General features: G+C 48.2%; 2 long non-coding RNA genes across 2 annotated transcripts in view; one reads left to right on the top strand and one right to left on the bottom strand.

The window, feature by feature from the left end:
- Positions 1-20,117, bottom strand: part of LOC122172509 (uncharacterized) — a 37,430-nt gene that overhangs the window by 10,822 nt on the left and 6,491 nt on the right. The gene's annotated exons all lie outside the window — the stretch shown is intronic.
- LOC101948011 (uncharacterized) lies at positions 3,659-19,486 on the top strand. Its single transcript, XR_006172886.2, has 3 exons — positions 3,659-3,943; positions 6,482-6,601; positions 13,587-19,486. It is a non-coding gene; the product is annotated as an uncharacterized LOC101948011 (long non-coding RNA).

Here is a 20,117-nt window from a genome sequence, read left to right as displayed (position 1 = left end):
AACAGCAAATAAAGAACATTTTCACTGGCTAATTACTACTTGCTGTCACCACCCTGTACTGGAGTAGATTCTCTAAGTCGATGGATACATACTGTGATTCAAAATGCATTATTTCTGAAATATCTAGCAAGCACTGAATAAACATCATCCTTGGTAAAAGTGAGATGAGGACTCAAAATTCCTGCTGAGAGAGGGTGCTGAACAATATTGCAGAGTCATTTAGGCCCTGATTCTAGCACCCTTACAACTGTGTCGTGCCTTACTCTGTGTAGCCCAATGTATTTCAGGGGGAGTTGGGACCACTAACAGTATAAGGTTCTTCTCAGTGTGACTCAGGGTAGCAGATCCAGGCCGTCTGTTGGAGGTCCCATTGAAACTGAGTTGCAGAATCAGATCCTTGGTAAGTATAGCTGGGGGAGAGGCAAATACCTGTAGACCAGGGATTCTCAAATTTCATTGCACTGCGACCCCCTTCTGACAACAAAAATTAGTACACGACCCCAGGACGGGGGGGGGGGGGGGGGGGGACCAAAGCCTGAGCCTGCCTGAGCCCTGCTGCCTTGAGTGGCAGGGCCAAAGTCAAAGCCCCACTGCCCCGGGTGGAGGGGGCCAAAGCCCAATGGACTTCAGCCCCAGACAGGGGGCCTGTAACCTGTGCCCCACTGCCCAGGGCTAAAGCCCTCAGGCTTCCGCTTTGGCCCTGGGCGGTGGGGCTCAGGCTTCAGCTTTGGCCCCGGATCCAGACCTCAGCAAGTCTAAGCCAGCCCTGGCGACCCCATTAAAATGGGGTCCTGACCCACTTTGGGATTCCCGACCACAGTTTGAGAACCACTGTTGTAGACAGACATCTATCCTTCTGTTTTGGCAGAAACTGAAAGCTTTTGGGTAAATGTCTAACATCTCTAATTGAACTACCACCATTCCAAGGGAAATTCACTTGGAAGATATTTTGGGAGGTTTCTATTAGGCGAGTGTACAACTTCTGACTATTGGCTGCTACCGGCACAAATGTGATGCAGCCCAGAGGGTGAATCAGAGTCTGATGCTGACTTCATTTTGACCAACAAGCTGTATTGGTGATTCTGTACACGTTACGGAGCACCAATGGTCAGCCAAGCTTAAAGGGGCACCAGCAACTCAAATTCATTAATTTTAAAATGTGTACCTAGAATCTTTGTCCTGGGCCTCAGCTCTCCCTTTTTTAAAATAAAATGTCATTATTTCACAGACATAGCGATACATATAGCAAGTGTCTAGAACCTGAGCACACCAGGCATCGAGACGATGATATAGCAGGACAGCATCATAATGAGACTAAATTTTGAGAACTGAAATTTGTTTTTTTAACTCCCCCACCATCTTCCTCTTTTAAATCTAAAATAAATGCTACATTAAAAACACACTCACCATGTGACATTAAAAAGGGATGCAATGGCATTCATGCATCCATCGGTGCATTGCATTAGGCTTCTGTCTGAAACCGATGAAGGTTGAGTTATTGCCCAAATAAGGAGTCCCGCAGAACTGGTGTACTGAATTTATTGATAATGAACAGAACAAGGTTTACCACACAGGCTCTGACCCCCCCATCTACAAGTTAAGTAAAAAGCTTTATGGAGAGGCCACTGACTAGAGTGTTTAAATGGCTTGTTTAGCACCTTTCAAGAATAGTTAATTAACTTTGAATCAAAAATAAAAATACATTAGAACTTCTGATGTTCAGGCATGATTGGACAAATTAGCCAATGTTATGATAATTTGTATTTAAAAACAAAAATCTAATTCTAGTTCTTTTACCTCTAATTCCAGCCACCTGTGTTTGATTTGGCCTGTCTGAATAGACAAAACCAGTCATTTTGGTACATGAATTTTGCAACTGTCAGAACTTTCATTCCATGGGGAAAAGTGTAACTGGCAGCACCCGCAGAATCCTCATCCCCTTTTTTGTTACAACATCCATGTTTGTTTTCACTTCCCCCTTTGTTAACATTTTAGACAACTCAAATGAAGCCTTAACCATAGAGCCAGCCTTTGTACCAGTAATGACACAAATTACATTGTTCTCAAGGGCCTGGAACACCCAGCTATTAAATCTAACTACATGAGCTTGGCAAATCTTTTCATAAGCAAGACAGCTGTTTCCTTGTTGCTCTCCAGCCTCCCCTCCTCTTTCTTATTTGTGTGATGTACATGCACATAACTAGGGTGATATAATACACCTAAAACATTCGCATCTAAAGTGTCCGGCAGGGGTGCTGGAATAATTTGTATAGTGGGGGTACTGAGAGCCATTGAACCAAACTATAAACCTTGTATATAATGGAAACCACTTCAAGCCGTACCCATAGTTCCAGTACCTATCGTGTCTGGGTTGGGGAGGTATTGATTTTTTTTTTTTTTTTTTTTTTTTGCTTTAAATACACTGTAATGAAATTGGAGACTGACCCAAACCCCCAAACCTCAAACCCTCTCAGCTCCATGGGTGTCGCAGTCAGACCCCTCTTGTTAAAACCCCAGCTCTGAATAACCATAAACACAGGTGTGTGTTGCAATTGGAATCTGGATCTGAAGTTTGTAACTCAAGGCCCTCCTAAATCCAATGAATCAGGCTTCCGGTGTCTCCTTGTTCAAAACCCTCGTAATGATTCATTTCTTCCCTCAGGCCCACTTCAGTTTCTGTTGCAGTAACAGAAAATAACTCATCATGGGAAAAGCATCATTGTTCATATTTAAGGCCACTTCAGAAAGCAGATAAAAAATCTAAGCAGCTACCGGGCTCTCCTCACTCCCTCCTACTGTGGCTGAGTAAATGTCTTCTCCATTGTACCAGAGTAAATCAGGAGCAAATCCAAGGAAGTAAATGGCGTTTACTCTGGCATAAAACTGGTATGGCAAGAGAAGCACATCCATTATAGCTAAGTTCTGTACTAGTTCACCCCCTTGCACAGGGAAAATAAAACTGGCAGGAGTGGGGGGCACTGAGGTCCAATTTTCCCCTGATAAATTATTATCTATTACTGCTACGATAACGCCAATGAAAAGGACAGATCTTAAGACGGTTTCATTAAACGATAAACCAAAGTTAAATGGGTGAATTCTTTTAAAGATTCAGATGAATCAGTGTATGTAATTTCTGATGGCGAATAAAAGTTTAGAATGGTAAAGTCTCGGAAACTGTTTGTGTTAAACATACCTCCTGGGTCTGCAATATGGACAGATCGGGCTGGTTTTAACTCTTCTTCCAGAAGAAATGAGCAAAAGTACTCACTTGCTGCTCAAAAGGGGTGGGGAGAGGTGAGCATTGTTGTGACTGGTTAGGAAGCTGGGCCTTGAGACAAAGACTTCAGTGAAATGGTAATAAGGAAGGGATAGCAATGCCTTTCTGAGTTACCTGGGGCTCAGGGATGAATAAACGAGTCAGAAGGCTACTACAAATGGAAGATGAGTCAAGATCATAAAATTACACAGTATCCTGAATAAAAAAATGCTGCTGTGAAAAAAAGGAAATCATGAGTAATTTACAGCCACTGTGTCCTTAGCTCAACTTGTTGTGTCTACCTGTGTGTACTGTAGCAGCATGTATGGCATGTGAGATCATCGCTGTTCTGAAATCCCCAATGTTCTGCCTGTCTGGATCTGATGCAATCACCCTGATAGGAGGGGAAGGGAAATGGAGGGTCACGCAGAGCCCCCAGCATGGAGGGGGTAGGAGTGAATTGGGGATTCTGGTATGGCAGGAGAGGAGCACACCTGTCAGCTTTGACCAGGGCTGAGACTGATGGCTGCCATTAACATCTTCCAGCATAACACAAGCTGAACTATTGACATAGTGTTTTTCTGTCACAACACTTTCACATCATCATCCCAATTAATCTTACTCTCCTGCAGCTCTCCTTGGAGCATTCCTGTCCCTGCCTGACTTCTCTTCAACCAACCAGGAGTGGTAAGTTTCAGTGGGCTCCTGACGAGTGTCTATTGTGTCTTTGCAGTCTGTTAGCGGGGGCAGATTTTGCCCTTTCTGCTAAAATGGGGATATCATTACTGTACCAGCTCTTCTAACCTCAGCTACAGGCTCAGTTTCTGGGGCCAGCCAAGCTGTGACTCTCCATGCTGGATACCTTCTCAGACAGGCCTTAAACCTGAAAAGCCATGTGCACTGTAACAGTTGGACAACGCACAGCGCTTGGCCTCCATGAGCGACAGAGTGTGTGAACCTCTTGTTTATTAACTCGACTAAATAACTAGGCAAAAGGATAAAATATGTATAAACAAATCAAATTAGAAGTAAGTGCAGTATTATGGCATCCCCAAATTAATGTAATTATTGAGGTGACTAAATCCCATCAATAAACCAATAGTTCCTTATAAGCTCCATGTAATAATTAGGGAAGGCAGCAGTCTTGTTTAGCTATTAGCCCTTAACAGTAACAGGGCATTATCACTCTCAATGCTGATTGCCAAATAGCTGCTATAGCGAGCATCAAATCACTCCCGAGTTGAAACCAATGTGGAGACTACAGCTCTGGTGCCAATTAAGGCAGCTTGCCCAAATGATTGGTGGTTACGTATTAGCCAATCTCCTTTCTTCACACCAACCTAATCATCAGAGAGTTACAATGAAACATTCCAATACAATGCAAGATAATTTACATTTACTATTAAAATGTCAAATGTAGGTGAAAATAACATGATTTCCCAGATTAAACATACAACTCCTAAACCATGAAATGTGTGTAAGGTCTATTGGCCAGCAGGCTGTTTAACTAGGGCTATTTTAGGTAGGTGAGAAACTACCGCAGCGGTGCCATTCTCAAGTATCTGGCCCCACGCCCTCCTGTGCGTGCTCACACATGCTCACCTGCTGGCGTTAAAAACAAGTGCAAAAATGCTGAGCTAGAGATGTCCTGCCACTAATAAAGATTAGAATACAAAACCAAAATGTTGATACTTGTGCAGGATGATTGTTGCAACTCTCTTGTGGCTTCAGTCAGCTTCAGAAAGCTGGTACGTGGGTGAAAAGATCAGTCAATGGTCTTGTTGGCCCTGAGGTTCCTCACTGACAGATTTGCCAGCTGGCTAGAGATTATTTGGAGGTGTCGAATCTAGATTTTTGTATGTTGCTGGGCTCGTACCCTGCAGTGGCCAGTCAGGAGAGTGGAGGAAGCACAGGCCTCTTTGGCAGGCATGGTGCCATTGCCTAGCCAGAGACCAGCAACCAATTACTGCACCAGCTGCAGGGGCAGCTCTATGTTTTTTGCCACCCCAAGCACGGCAGTCAGGCGGCCTTCGGCGGCACACCTGCGGGCGGTCCGTGGGTCACGCGGCGTGTCTGCAGGTGATCTGTCGGTCCCGTGCCTTCGGCATGCCCCGTAGAGTGACCAGACGTCCCGATATTTGCTTGTTTGTCCCGTGTCCCGACTGATGTTTGGTCGGGACACTGGACAAACAAGCAATTTTGCCCTCCGCTCCAGCGCACAGGCGGAGCCCGGAGGGGCTCTCGCCCCCCCACCCCGACTCCCCCCCTCTCCCTTCATTGGATCCCTCCCCAAATCCCCACCCTGGGCCCGCCCCCAACCACACCCCCTCACTGCCCCATTGGATCCCTCCCCAAATCCCCGCCCTGGCCCTGCCTCTTCCCCAAGCATGCGGCATTCCTCCTCCCTCCCAGGTTTGCACACGGGCCATGGCCAGGGCCGGGAGCGCAGCACAGAGGCTGCTCCAGCCCTGCAGTCCCTGGGGCAGCGCAGTGGGTTTGGGGGCAGCGCGGAGTGGGCAGGGCCCGGGTGGGCGGAGACACGCGTGGGGCAGACACACTCCTGCCGGGAGGGGCCGGGCCTGGCTGCCTGGTTCACCCCTGGCCTGGGTGGGTCCCCGAGCTCCCCGCGGCCAGAGAGGGGCTGCCCGGGGCTGCGGGGGCGAGTATCCCAGGTGTGGTGGAGCGGAGCAGTCTCTGCTGCGGGGCCGGGGCAATGGAGCCCGGGAGCGGCTGGGCCGGGAGCTGCGGGAGGGGCCCGGAGCACGGCTCAGCTGCACAGCTCAGAGCCCAGGCTGGGCCTGGGAGCAAGGGGATGGGGGAGCCAGGGGTGTATCGGGGGTCGAAGCCAAGAGTTGGGTGGAGACGGGGCTGTGCCACTGCTGCCTGGCGGCGGCGGGGGAGAGGGGCACTCCAGCTTTTTTTTTTTTTTTTGCTCCGCACCCCACCCCCCCCCACGTCCCGATATTTCATTTTTGTCATCTGGTCACCCTAGTGCCCGCTGTCGAATTGCCATCGAAGCCGCGGGACCGGTGGACCTCCCACAGGCATGCCGCCGAAGGCTGCCTGACTGCCGCCCTCACAGCAACCGGCACGCCGCCCCCCACGGCTTGCCACCCCAGGCACGTGCTTGCTGCGCTGGTGCCTGGAGCTGCCCCTGACCAGCAGCCATGTCAGCAGCTTTTGCAGGCAAACAAACCAGCTGCAATTTCTCTTCTTTTCATTCAGTCTTTGAAGATGGTGTCCTGGCTGGTTCTTCCCCTTGGAACTTTCTCAGGGAGCTTTGGAGTGAATCAGAATGGAGCACTTGTCTTCTGAAATCATTGGCATCACCAAACGAGGGTCCAGGTACATCATCTTTATGCAAACAAAGAACATCCCTAGCTTTCCAAGCTTCAGGCTTGGAAAGCCCCTGGATCCAAAAATATACCCAGTGAGTCAGTCAGCAGGATGGTAGGTCTTTTGAGACATTTGAAGTTATGGGTCAGTTCACAGGTATAATTTCAACCAGCCTAAAAAGTGCTGACTCAACAATCATTTGAAAAATGCAGAGCTACCAAAAAGTCGGCACTGAAGGCATAGGAAAACACCAATCATACAGTCTCGGCCATATTCCTGCTCTACAGGCAGACACTTATCATTTCCCCTTTATTTTCTAGTACTCAGCACATCATCTTTGAACAGTATTGTTGACACCCAAAAAACCTGTTGAAAGGTTACAGTTTAACGCTGTCAGAGTAAAAAGCCTTTTCCTCCTAAAAATAGCAATTGGGGGGGGGGGGTTCGATTTATATGCATGCCTGTCTGCTTCACACAATCTTTATCAAAAACCTCCTTGCCTATTGAGGACTCCCCTCCCTCCCCCACACAGGCGACTTGCTGAAGGAGTTCCCTGCCTTTGGCCACCTGAGTGACATAAAGGGAGCTGACTAGGGCAGAGAATATGTCCCAAAGTATTGCTTATGGCCCTGCAACCTTTTTGAACTAGCTTGTTCAGCAGAGACTGCTCAAGACAATCTGCTGCCCTAGGCAAAACTTCAGAGTGCCGCTTCCCCGCCTACGCTGCCTGAGTCCTGCAGCTCAGTCACTGCAGTCTCCCTGCCCACTGCAGATTAACAAATTTCATTGCAACATTGCCCTGGAAGAGAGAGGTATAAAATGGAACCCCTCCCCCTCACCCAGAAGCCCGCTGGAATCTGAGGCAGTTCATTATCAATCCAGCCTGCACGTCCCAGCAGGGAAGGGCCTCTACTGTGCTCTGAAGTGTATAGCCCAGCCTACCAGCATGAGAGTACGTAATTCTGAGTAGTGGTATATTATATAATTTCTCAGCAGGGCGCATGCTACAAGCTGCTCCCAGTTAGACCAATCACCGCCTGTACAGGAGCGCAGGCCAGGAAGTCAGTCAGCTCCACTCTTGAGCTCTGCCCAGGGCTGGAGCTAGGACTGAGAAGGGCCCAGAGAGAGCAGAATTTGGGGGTTCTCCCAAATGACAGTGGAGTTGAAGACTGAGTTAGACTGACCCCCTTACGGCCTGCTCCTGGGACCAGTTCACCAATGGGGATCTCACACATTCCATGGACACCTCCATCCTCCCGTTTCCCCTGGTAAACCTTGGTCTTTCCCTTACAGCTCATCAGATGGGCTGCTGGGTCTATGGGAGTTTTTACTCGTGGGGGAATTCTGCACCACTGTACGATGCATAATTTTGCAAAAATTAATGTGTGTGCAGAATTTCCTTTCCCCCACAGATATAGGCTGCAGTGCTCCTGGCCACCATTAGGGGCTGCTGGACCCAGCAGAGTCCAGCTCGCATATAGAAGACAATGCTGGGGATGGGGCGGGGAGGCAGGGGAGGGAGCTAGAGGGTCCCCTGCAGCTGCCCTTCCCCACACACCCTGAGGGAAGGAGGCAATGGCATGCAGGAAACTCCATACAAGGCCAGGACCCAGCATCAGGCTGTTTTCTCCCTCTGGATCCCTGGGCTCTGAGGGCTAGGGTTCAGGTGTATTGGCTGGAAGGGGAGATGACTGGGGGTTAGGGGGGAAAGGGAGCAAAGAAACAGGAACTGGGTTGTGATTGGGATTTCTTGAACGCTCTGCTCCTCGGGTAAAATTTTTGTGTGTCTGTTTGTTACAGACATAGTTGTGACAGGTAAAGGGCTGGCTCTACTGTTTTTGCCACCCCAAGCAGCGCGCCGAAGTGCCGCTGCAGACAGCGGGGGCAGTCCGTGTGCCGTTAGGGCGGCACACGCGTTTCCGCGGTGGCGGCAGTTCGGCGGCAGCCCCTTGCAGCTCCCCCGAACTCCTCCTGCAGCCGAACCCCCTGCCCTGAACCCCCTGTCTCACCCTGCATCCCTCCTGCATCCCAACCCACTGCCCTGAGCCCCATGCCGCACCCTGCACCTCGACCCCCTGCCCTGAACCTCCTGCCTCACCCCACACCCCTCCTGCATCCCAACCCACTGCCCTGAGCCCCCTGTCGCACCCCGCACTCCTCTTGCACCCCAACCCCCTGCCCTGAGCCCCCTGCCGCACCCTGCACCCTGACCCCCTGCTGTACCATGCACCCCTCCTGCACCCCACACCCCAACTCCCTGCCCTGAGCCCCTGCCACACCCCACACCCCTCCTGCACCCCCTGGGGGCAGGGAGGGGGCAGAGTTGGGGTGGGGATTTTGGGGAAGGGGTTGGAATGAGGGCAGGGAAGGGGTGGGAAGAGGCGGGGCAGGGGCGGGGCCTCATGGAAGGGGTAGAGTGGGGGCGGGGCCGAGGGTGGCGGGGGGGAGGTGTCAGTAATGTGGCCCTCGTGGTCATTTGAGTTTGAGACCCCTGGAATACAGCATAGACAGGGATTGTTGATTACATTGTTGACCACTACCCATATATATTTAACTACACAAAGACACAAATATTATCTCCCCATATGCCTGTAAGGGTTGAATTTGATTCAATTTCATTCATCCTGCAGGATGTTTAACCCTTTCTGGTCATGCATCACACTATGTCTAAGTATTAGACCTGCTTTGGGACAGTGTCTCTGATGGTCTGGGACAGTGTGAACCAGCAGTGAGGGTCCCTTATTAACAGCTGAAATCACTGAGAGCTGTGTTAAATGGTGGGGCCTGAAGACATCCTGGTGGATGGCAGGACGCCCCACAGACCAGTGAGTGGCTGGCAGATCAGCGAGCAGCCAGTGTGACAGCCGGCGAAGAGGCGAGTGGCTGGCAGGGTGGCTGGTAGAGAGGAACGGCGAGTGAGTGCCTGGACAGCAGAACAAGCATGGTGCCTTCTTACCCCTCTCTCCACCCAGGGTGGGAGGTGACCTCTCCAGATATACCTCTGAACTCTGGGCCTGCACTGACCAGGACAAGTGTGAGTGGGGTGCAGAGAAGGGATGGACACGTTAAAGGGACTTTTGGTTCCTGGACTTAAGAACCTAAGGGAAAAGGACACTGTCCAATTACTCGGGGAGGGAGGGGCGGGGAGAGGGATGGGCTTTTGCTCATGGTTTATGTTTATGAACCCTATTTGCGGCATTTTCCCGAATTAACACCAGGTTACTTCCCTCCTTTTATTAAAAGTTTCTTTGCTACACTCAGACTCCGGGCTTGCGAGAGGGGAAGTATTGCCTCCTGGTGGCGCCCAGGGATGGTATGTGATTGTCCCAGGTCAATGGGTGGGGGCTCAAGCCAGTTTTGTGATATCTTGTTGAAAAGGAACCTCTAGATACTGAGCCTGGCCTTTGTTGCTGCCAGCTCTGACTGGCAGAAGGGTTACACACATTAGCAGCTCTTGCAGTGACATAGAGAACAGAGCAGCTTTGGGAAGGGTTTGCAGTGCCTCATGGGGCAAGTACAGTGTCACATTATGCAGTTTTCTCAATCCCATTATTCCATGGGCATCCTACTAGATTGCCAGCTGCTTTTCAACTGAAGTGGGTGGGGGGAGGAGGGAAGAGTGTGTGACAAGGAGCGTGTGGAGGGAGGAGAGACAGAGTGTGTTTTGGGGGAGAGTGAATATGTCGGCATGCTGTCTCGTAAATTGAGCCAGCTGCCGAAAGCAACCAGTGCACAGCTCAGCAGCTAAGTTCCCTCTAAGCTGCGTAGCCGCGCAGCAGCCTATTAAGCTCGGTTCTCTCAGCCCAGCCCCTCCGACCTGCCAGATGGGAAAAAGGTACCTCAGCCCTGGAGGTGCCATGATGGGGAGAGGCGCCTCTCCCACCTCCCCCCCAGACCAGGTGCTGCTGCGGGGAGAGAGAGCTAGGGAGAGTCCTCTCTCCCCACCGAGCCCCGGGGCAGCCTGGACCCCAATCCCCTCACCCCAGCCTGCACCTCCAGCTGGAGTCCTTAACCCCCTACCCCCCAACCTCCTCCTCCATCCCCCTCATGCACCCCAAAGCCCTCATCCCCAGCCCCACCCTAGAGCCCGCACCACCAGCTGGAGCCCTCACCCCCTCTTTCACCCCAACCCTCTGCTTCAGTCCTGAGCCCCTCATCCTTGGCCCCACCCTAGAGCCTGCATCCCCAGCTGGAGCCATCACCCCTCTGCACCCCAACCCTCTGCCCCAACCCTGAGCCCCCTCCCACACTGCAAACCCCTCGGCCCACCCCCGCCACATGAATTTTGTTTTATGTGCACCAATATGGAGGTGATGTGTCACATAAAATTATTTCTACACGTGTGGGAAAAATTAGAGGGAACACTGCTCAGTAGTCAGTCTATCTGTCTGTGTGTGTGTGTGTGTGTGTGTGTGTGTGTGTGTGTGTCTGTCTCTCTCTCTCTCTCTCTCTCACACACACACACATCCACCCCTGCCTGCCTCTGTGTTTGTAGTGTGGGAGAGAAAAGGAACATTCCATGTTAATGATTTGCTCTTTGTTGCCCGGAGCAGAGCAGCAGGCTTAGCTGTCAGAAAGGAGCTTTGAAAGGGGAGGGGCGCATGCCTGCAGGGCTGCTGAGTTCAAAACAGTGAGCAGAATGGTCACTACAGGTATTGTGGGATACTGGGGGTTTCTATTCCCTACATTCATTCTGAAATTTTGTTTCTGTTCAAAATGCTTTTGTGTGAACCTCCTGGTGCCCCTGGACTATATTAAACATTTTTAATTTTCATTCCATTTTGGTTTTATTGTTTTCCAGAAGGTTTATTTTTCCTACAGTCCAACTGAAAAGCTTGAAAGGTAACAAAAGAGCAAGAATATATTCCCCAAATGGAGCATTCAGTCAACATTACATATACAGTGTCTTTTGGCAATAAATGGGCTGCACCTTCAGTTACTCTACTGAGGCCTGTTTTAGTCACATGGCAGAAAAAAAACTATTGACCAGCTAGAAGGGAGATTGCACAGAACTATTTTAGATTGCAAGACCTGGTCTCAGAACAATTACAACTTGTTTTACACTCCACAACATTTATATTAGTGCTGTGCTGAAGTCCAACCTCACCAGAAATCCAGTGGGTTCAGGAATTGTTAAATGTTATGACCCCAATCCCACAAAGACTAACACCCATGCTTATATTTATGTGCTGAATAGTCCTATTGACTTCAGTGGACTACTCACAGTATGTAAAATTAAGCATGGACATAACTCTTTGCAGGATCAGAGTTTAAAGTATCTTTGGTCCAAAGCTGTGGAGAAAGGTGACAAAAGATACAGCAATAAAAGCATAGATAGCAAACACTAATTTACGGGGTGTTTCCAAGAACTACAGAATATTGAGAGATGCCATGAGGAAGTGAAGTGACATCATCTCATTAGAAGAAGTAGCATTAAAAGAAGGAAAAGACAGTGGTTTTGAGAGCAGTTTCAAAATGAAGAGTCAGGAAAATAAAAGATGGAATGGAAGAGAGTTCCAAAGGACTAGAACTAGAAGAGAATAGAGACAATATTTAGAAACACTAGTAAAAGAATACGTCACATTCAGAAGATTGTGAGATGATGATCAAAGGACATGAACAGAAAGTAGAGTGGGTAGATAAAGAAAAAAAGGTAGGAAAGGTCAGTTAGGGATAGGGCTTTAAATGTCTGAGTGAGAATTTTAAAGCACTGCTCTTGGATTGGAAGCTGAGCTGTGAGGTGAAGAAAAAAGAGGGAAGAGATGTGAGTAGTGAAACAAAACAGAAATTGAGCATGATGCATAGCATTGATCTAGTAGGAAAGGCTGAAAAGAGGGTTGAGGAGCCCAGCATAGGTAGCATTGCTGAAATTTAGGAGTAAGATCACAAGTGAATCTGAATTTTTGCTGTGGGTATCAAGCATGCTAGCCAATTTCCCAAACTACCAGTACAGCCCATAATCTTCCACAGAGCTGGCCTGTGGACAGCATTGTGCCTCACCATTCCCAGGAGCCAAGATCTCCAACAGTAATTTCATTCTTGGACCTTGGGGAAGGGGGCAGGGGGCTGACCCACCTGCTGCATCCTGGGGTCTCACTCCCGCACTATACCAACATATAGGGCCACTGTCCTCTAAGCCTTCAAAAGGTGGCCTAGGAAGATAGAAGGCACCTGCCCTTCCCTACAGACAACAGGACCAGAGAAAACACTCCTGCTGCAGCTGAGGATGCCCTAAGGCTTGGTCTACACTACAGAGTTAGGTTGACGTAAGGCAGTTTATATCAACCTAACTCAGTAAGCGTCGACATACAATGTTGCTCCCACCGATGTAAGTCGCCCACTACACCCACCTAACAACTCCACCTCCGTGAGATACGTAGCACTTAAGTAGATGTAGTTAGGTTGATGCAGTGGCTGTGTAGACACTACATTGCTTACATCACCTGTTGCTACCTTTGACAGCCCAAGCTGTCAACCCCACCGCCCCGGGTCTGACCGCCGGAGCCCCACCACCCCAGGCTAACTGTCACAGCCTCGCCACCATGGGCTGGCAGCAGTGCTCCAGTGGTCAGCCCGGGCGGTGGGGTTCCAGTGGTCAGTGTGGACATGAACCGCCGATTTAATTACTGTAGTGGCTGTAAGTCAACCTAACTTAAGGTGCCTTAATTTGGTAGTGTAGACATACCCTAAGAGGGAGGGATATAGTAATGTCTAAAAGGTTAGCGTGGTATGTAGGGAACCCACTGGGGTTTTACAGAACCCAGCCATCCAAGCAAACCTGCAGGAATTGGCCAGTGTTATCTATGAGAATAGCCTCTGCATGCTAAGGACTGAGCAGCCTGCAGAAACAGGAACCCTGCTAAGGTAGCTCACCTCCACTTCGTAGAATGTAAAACAGAAATAATTTCTCTCAGTTAATTCTTGCAATTTTCATGTATTTGAAAAGGGCAGGAAAATAAAGAGAATTAAATGTATTTTCACAACTTCCCAACAGGGGCTGGTCGATGGGATTCCCAGGGACAGCACAAGCACATGACCACCAGCTACCAGCCAGTGTGAGCTTTCCTAGGAGCAGACACGCACGAGTGCTCATGCTAGCCCAAGAAATAGAAATAGTTCGGGATCATAGAAATCTAGGGCTGGAAGGAACCTTGGTAAATCATTTAATCTTGTCCCCTCCATGGATCAGCATTCATGTCGCACTCCCTGTCAGTACCCTATTCAAGCCGGGGAAGCTAATGATTCAACCAGCTGACCAAATTTGGTGATGAATCCTGCTCACAAGCCACCCGAAGCACATTGTGCATACGCTAAGAAGAAGATCCAATCCCCTGCACCGAGACCAGGGATCAGCAACCTTTGGCACGCAGCCCATCAGAGAAATCTGCTGGCAGGCTGGGACAGTTTGTTTACCTGCAGCGTCCGCAGGTTCGGCTGATCCCAGCTCCCACTGGCAACAGTTCACCGTTCCAGGATAATGGGGGCTGCGGGAAGCAGCGCGGGCCGAGGGATGTCAACCCTAGAACTACATCAAACTTTTGAACAAAACATTAAGCATGGCTGGGTTGACTTCCCCAAAAGTAATCAAGCACCATCTAGACCCATTAGGTGCTGTTAAAGGCCAAGAAGGGGCAATTTTAAAGCTACAGAATGAGTTTACTCCTATTAGCAACCCATTTGTATATGATGGACTGGAGCTCGTTAATATCATGACAAAAGCAGTCTTCAGTGATGTCAGTCAAATGGATATGTTGGGTCATGACCATGTATGAAACCTTCAGAACCCAAAGACATATCCAAGTCTCTGTCAATCTATGGGCTCCAATCCAGAAGAATAGACCAAAGCTGTGCTCGAATGCAAAGAGTGAAGGTGGCAGGGACTATTACAGAGCTAACCACAGATAGGTCATTGTTTTATCAGCTCCTGGTCATGTCCAGATCTCAGCATGTTGTTGAACTACATGAGATTTTAGGAAACTATGAGTTCTTTGCGGCACCAAAATTGATGTTCGAATGAGATAGAACAAGGTATAAGTGCCAGACAAAAAGCAAACTAATGCACATCTTGCATGGTCTTCCTAAACCCACACCTACTGACAACATGACTGGTATCTTATGCCAGCATAGCAATCATACATGGTATGGCTGAGGTACAAGATCTCGACAAACCAGAAACTGTTAACACTTGACAAGATTTGCCTGAACACTTCATTATGAGGCTACAGAGAAAATACTGGACCTATGATGAAATCCACCTTATGTTTGATATGTATGCAAAGGAATCCACTAAAAGCATTTCCAGAAAGAAGAGAGTCTATTGTGCTGCACCTCTCCATTGACCCCACAAACATCTCCAATGTCACAATGAAGAAGCTAATGCCTCGTATTTGTATGAAGGAAGAGTTAACTGCATACCTTTCAGGAAAAATGCTCCAGCATGAGAATTGCTCAAAGAATTTCATTGTTGCATGGCATTATGAAGCTGCTGCCTCACACTGTTCAGTGGAGTTTCTTTGTCATTCCTATGAGGATGCTGGCATGCAAGATGTCATTGTAGTGGGGCGGCTGCCCCTCTCCAGCAGAACAGGAGTTAAAAGCAGCCCTGGAGAGGGCTGTGGCTGGGATAAAAGGAGTGAGAGCAGCTGAGGGAGGCTGGCGAGGTAGTTGGCCCCAGGTGTGGCTGGCTTAATCAGGCCATAGCTGGCCCGGATAAAAGGGCTGTGGGGCCAGAAGACAGGAAAGTCTCACTCTAGTTCTGGAGTGGGTAGGGCTAGCTGCCTGGGAGCAGGGTACCTGAAGTGGACCAGTGCTGGGGAAGGGCAAAAGGAGCTGGGGAGCTCCAACCTGATAAACCCCCAGGCTTCAGGCCTTGGTGAAGGTCTACAAAGGTACTGGGGCTACAGAGGTGCAGCCCAGGGTTAGGCAGAGGCAGCTGGTCCTAACCCCTTGCCAATGATGAGTGGCCATTACAGACTGCAGTCTGCCCCAGTGAGCGGGGGATAGATGACGACTGGCAGTAGCCACTGAGGCAAGGTGGGTTTAGAGGGTGGGGGGTTTTCCTGGGAGGGGAAACCCAGAGCAAGGGGGGTCTGCTGGGGGCAGAACCCTGAAAAAAAGGGGCACCGGGGTCCAGGAGGGACACGGGGCCTAAGGCAGGTGAGACACTGGCCAGAAGGAAGCACCCAGAGCTGGAGTTGAGCTAATTCCCAAGATGACCAGAAGGAGGTGCCATGCCAGTGAGTCTCAACCTTGTTACAGTTATCAAAGCCACAGAGATTGGTGCTACTAAGCTCCAGATTTTTGCACAAGACACAGATGTTCTAGTGATCACTATGAGATGCTATCCAAGACTTGCTCAAGATTCTGTTTCTGTACCAGCTGCTGGGAAACAGAATTGCTGTATATCCCTCAGACATGTATTCCTATCACTCGGACCATTAAGAGCCAGTACATTGCCAGGTTTCCATGCCTTTCCAGGACATGACACCATGGAAAGGCTGGCTAAAAAGACTAAATTATCTTACTTGAAGGCATTTTATTCAGCCTCCAAAGACTGTCCTTGCCCTGAAGGTGCTCAGAATGTCTGAGGCAGTCACTGTGGTCATAAATGCACTGTAGATGTCCATATGCCGAGTTTACCCTTTGGAGACCAACATTATGACACTTGCAGAGCTACATTGGTGAATATTTTCCAGAAAGCAGACTAACGGAGAAAAATACCTGCTATGAAAAGGGCAAATTATCAAGCAATGGAATGGCTCTGGGATGACTGAGCAGATCCAAAACTAGCCTTCCCTACTGGGCCTGGGTGGCTCTTGGAGGATGGACTGATCACAGCAGTTATGTGTGAAATACCAGGCACTCCTGACTCAATCCTTCCGCTAATCAAATGCTCATATACAAAGACCATCCTGCAAATGTTTGGCCTGCCTAGTACGAAGCTGTGCCAGTGTGGCACAGATGAGGATCAGCGTGACAACATGTCTAACAATGGTGTCCTAGAAGGAGATGACACTGATGATGACTTTGATGAATAAATGTTTTCAATCCTACAAGTCGAGGGTAACTTCCCTAGGATTACCAAAGATCAATGTTGTGGGATTTTTTATTTTATTTCTTATGTAAGCAATGCATCCCTGTGGTAAAGTATAACTTTAAAAAATGTTGGTTTTTAAACATTTTCTTGACTGTATATCTACATAATTGATCTAGTTTTGTCATGTTTGGTACTATTGTGTTTGTGTGAGAAAGGGCTTTCAAATTATACCCAACTGGACCCATTTCTGATATACTGTATTATCAACATTGTCACCAACTGGAGGACCTGGAGCTGGGAGCCAGCCACACAGCAGAGTGTGACAATTGAAATTATGATTCTGTAGATTTTTATGAATCATTAACTTGCTCCTGGAATGAGATTTACTGCATTATGCTCCTGGTTCTGTCCAGGAGCATTCTCCAGCAAGAGAAATGAATGCCGCTGCTTGCACTGCTCCTGGGAAGCCCATTGCTATGCATCATGAGTGCTCCCAACTATGCGTATGTTGCTGCCACTCACATTCCCCATTGCTAGGCAATGCAAGCACTTCTCAGTGTCAGATGGCATGATTCTGATTTCATTTGTGTGGAAATTAATGTCCATGAATCTATTTCACACAGAAATAAAACAATTACTTCCTATAGTAGCTTCTTTTGTAAGAGTGTTCCTCTGAATATACTGTGACAGACCCAGACCAGTGGGGTACAGGAGTCTGGTAGAGGGCAAATATACTGGTCACTGGATGAGTAGTTTTCTGTTCCCCGAGTGACCAGAGCAAGGGCTGCACTAGAGTAATCAGGAACCTGCTAGAACCAGTTAAGGCAGGCAGGCTAATTAGGACACCTGGAGCCAATTAAGAAGCTGCTAGAATCAATTAAGGCAGGCTAATCAGGGCACCTGGGTTTTTAAAAGGACCTCACTTCAGTTTGTGGTGTGAGTGTGAGGAGCTGGGAGGGTATGCTGTGGAGGACTGAGGAGTACAAGTGTTATCAGACACCAGGAGGAAGGTCCTGTGGTGAGAATAAGGAAGGTGTTTGGAGGAGGCCATGGGAAAGTAGCCCAGGGAGTTGTAGCTGTCATGCAGCTGTTACAGGAGGCACTATAGACAGCTGTAGTCCACAAGGCCTCACCTGGAGTAGAGGGTGGGCCTGGGTTCCCCCCAAACCTCCCAATTGACCTGGACTGTGGGTTCTTCCAGAGGGGAAGGTATCTGGGCTGTTCCGCAACCCACATGCTGAATCTCTGAGGCAAGAAAATCTGCCAATACGCGCAGGACCCACCAAGGTAGTGGAGGAACTTTGTCACAATACGCACTTGTGGGATGTGCCCTGGCACTACAGAACTACAGGAACCTTCTGGAAAGCTGTGATCATTAGGACACCAGAAACACCCTCTCATGATAGTGACTGTTCAGAGCTCAGATTATAAAAGGGTCGTGTAGCTCTAACCACTTTAATTCCTTCTACAAAAGCCAAGAGCCCAGGAACAGCACACTAAGGATTGCAGAATTGCTCTCTCAAACCAAGCATCAACTCTGTATGCTAAGAAAAGAGAGTAGTGCAGAGTAAATCTGCGACGAGAACTCCACGTAGCAGACCTGCAGGTTTCTAGGATGGAAACTTTCAGAATGCAAGCCAGTGATGCTGCCTTAGCACTGGTAGAGTGAGTTTTAAGATCCTGAAGTACTGACACAGTAGCTAACATATACCATAACACGTCTCAATGTACAGCCTAATCCACTTGGACAAGCACTGAGTGGAAATGGCATTCTCGTTACACTGATCCCCAAAGACTTCCAAATTTAGATGGCTTATTCACCCTCTTTTCTTAAAACCTGCTTTTCCCAGTTGAGGATGATATTTTGGGAAAAACATGGGGAGTACTCACATACTACTTTTGATGTAAACTTGAGATGAGGCCACAGGACAACTTTGCTCCTGTAAAATCCAGTGAAAGGATTCAGTCTTCTTGCAGGTATAACTGTGATTTAAAATGCTGCCTTTACTAAAAGATGGAAATAAAGAGCACTGTCCTAAGGGATCAGCCAGTGAGTCCATCGGCCTTGTCAATACGTGGTTATGATTCTGTGATATGGGACTGTGATGTTGTATGATTGAAATACTGTTAGACAATTGCAACAAATCTTGTACAAAGTATGTCATGTAAGGTGTCAATGGAAAAGTTATGATTTGCTAAATAAGATTATCCTGTTTATATGCATGTATCATTTTTATGTCTGAAGTTATGAATATTGCTATGCACTGATACCTTATATGCGTGCTGTATTCCTGGGAAACACCTACTAGATAAGACTAGACAGTTTTGTGTGGATGGCCCATCAAAGACACTAGCTCTCACAGTGGGCTGTAGCAGAAACTCATTCTGCCCAGATATCTCTTCCTGCTAATGCCTTAGCCTCCAAGGGGCCAATGGTTACCCCCGTTAGTCAGCAAACCATGTAAGGATATGTGAAATGCTCATGTGACCCTGAACTCCATCTTGTGCCAGTAACTTTCCATCAGCACACTCTGGCTGTGAGCTGTGTTTTGAACTAGTAAATTTCCAGGCACATGACAAAGGGTATAAAAGACCCCTGGAATGATACCATTTTGCCTCTTTCCTGCTCTGATTCTCTGGACTGTGAATTTACAACCAAAAGGAACATACTGGACCATGGACTGAGGACCTCCCAATCTTTTGGAAGTTACCAGAGACTTTGCAAGCCAGCAGCCTATAACATCACTGCTACAAACCTGATATAAGAACATTGCCACTATTGTATGTATATGATCTATTAGGTATTTTTAACATTCTTCTTTTCTTTTATTAATAAACCTTTAGATTTTACTTTCTAATGGATTGGTGGCAGTGTGATTATTGGGTAAGATCTGAGTTATTGACCTGGCTGTGTGGCTGATCTCTTGAGATCAGAAGAACCCTTTGTTTGATTAAATTGGTTTTCAGTAACTACTCATGAGTCTAGTGTCTGGGTGGTGAAATAAGGCTGAAATGCCTAACAGGACTGCACTTTTGACTTCTTGTTAACCAGTATAGTGAGACAGATGTTTACTTTTGTTATTGGCTTGGTATAATCTAATGACAATAACCACCAGCTTGGGGTGAGTCTGCTCTAGTTCTCAGTAGTTTGTCCTGAATCTCATATTCTCAGCTGTGACCCACTGAGGCACGGTGACAGGGACCAGTGGGGAATTTTCAGCACACATCATTATTGCTCGAGCAACTCCCTTAGCTGGCAGCGGTAGAATGCTGCTATCTTCCATGCACTAACCACTAGAGGGAGTATTGACACATTTCACCAGCTTGTCACTTATTCTTCCCATCCTGATAAGGGAATGTCATCTCTGGTCTTCAAGAGTTCCAGATTACTTGGATGCTAATTTTGTCACAACCCCCACAGAGATCATTGACTGTATTTTAACTTGTTACCTTCAGCATCAGTGCACAGACCTCTTCTACTTGAACTAA

This window comes from Chrysemys picta, chromosome 1 (assembly GCF_011386835.1).
Source record: "Chrysemys picta bellii isolate R12L10 chromosome 1, ASM1138683v2, whole genome shotgun sequence".
Classification (NCBI taxonomy): Eukaryota; Metazoa; Chordata; order Testudines; family Emydidae; genus Chrysemys; species Chrysemys picta.
Note: the sequence above shows the minus strand (reverse complement) of the source record. Positions and strands in the feature narration are given on the sequence as shown.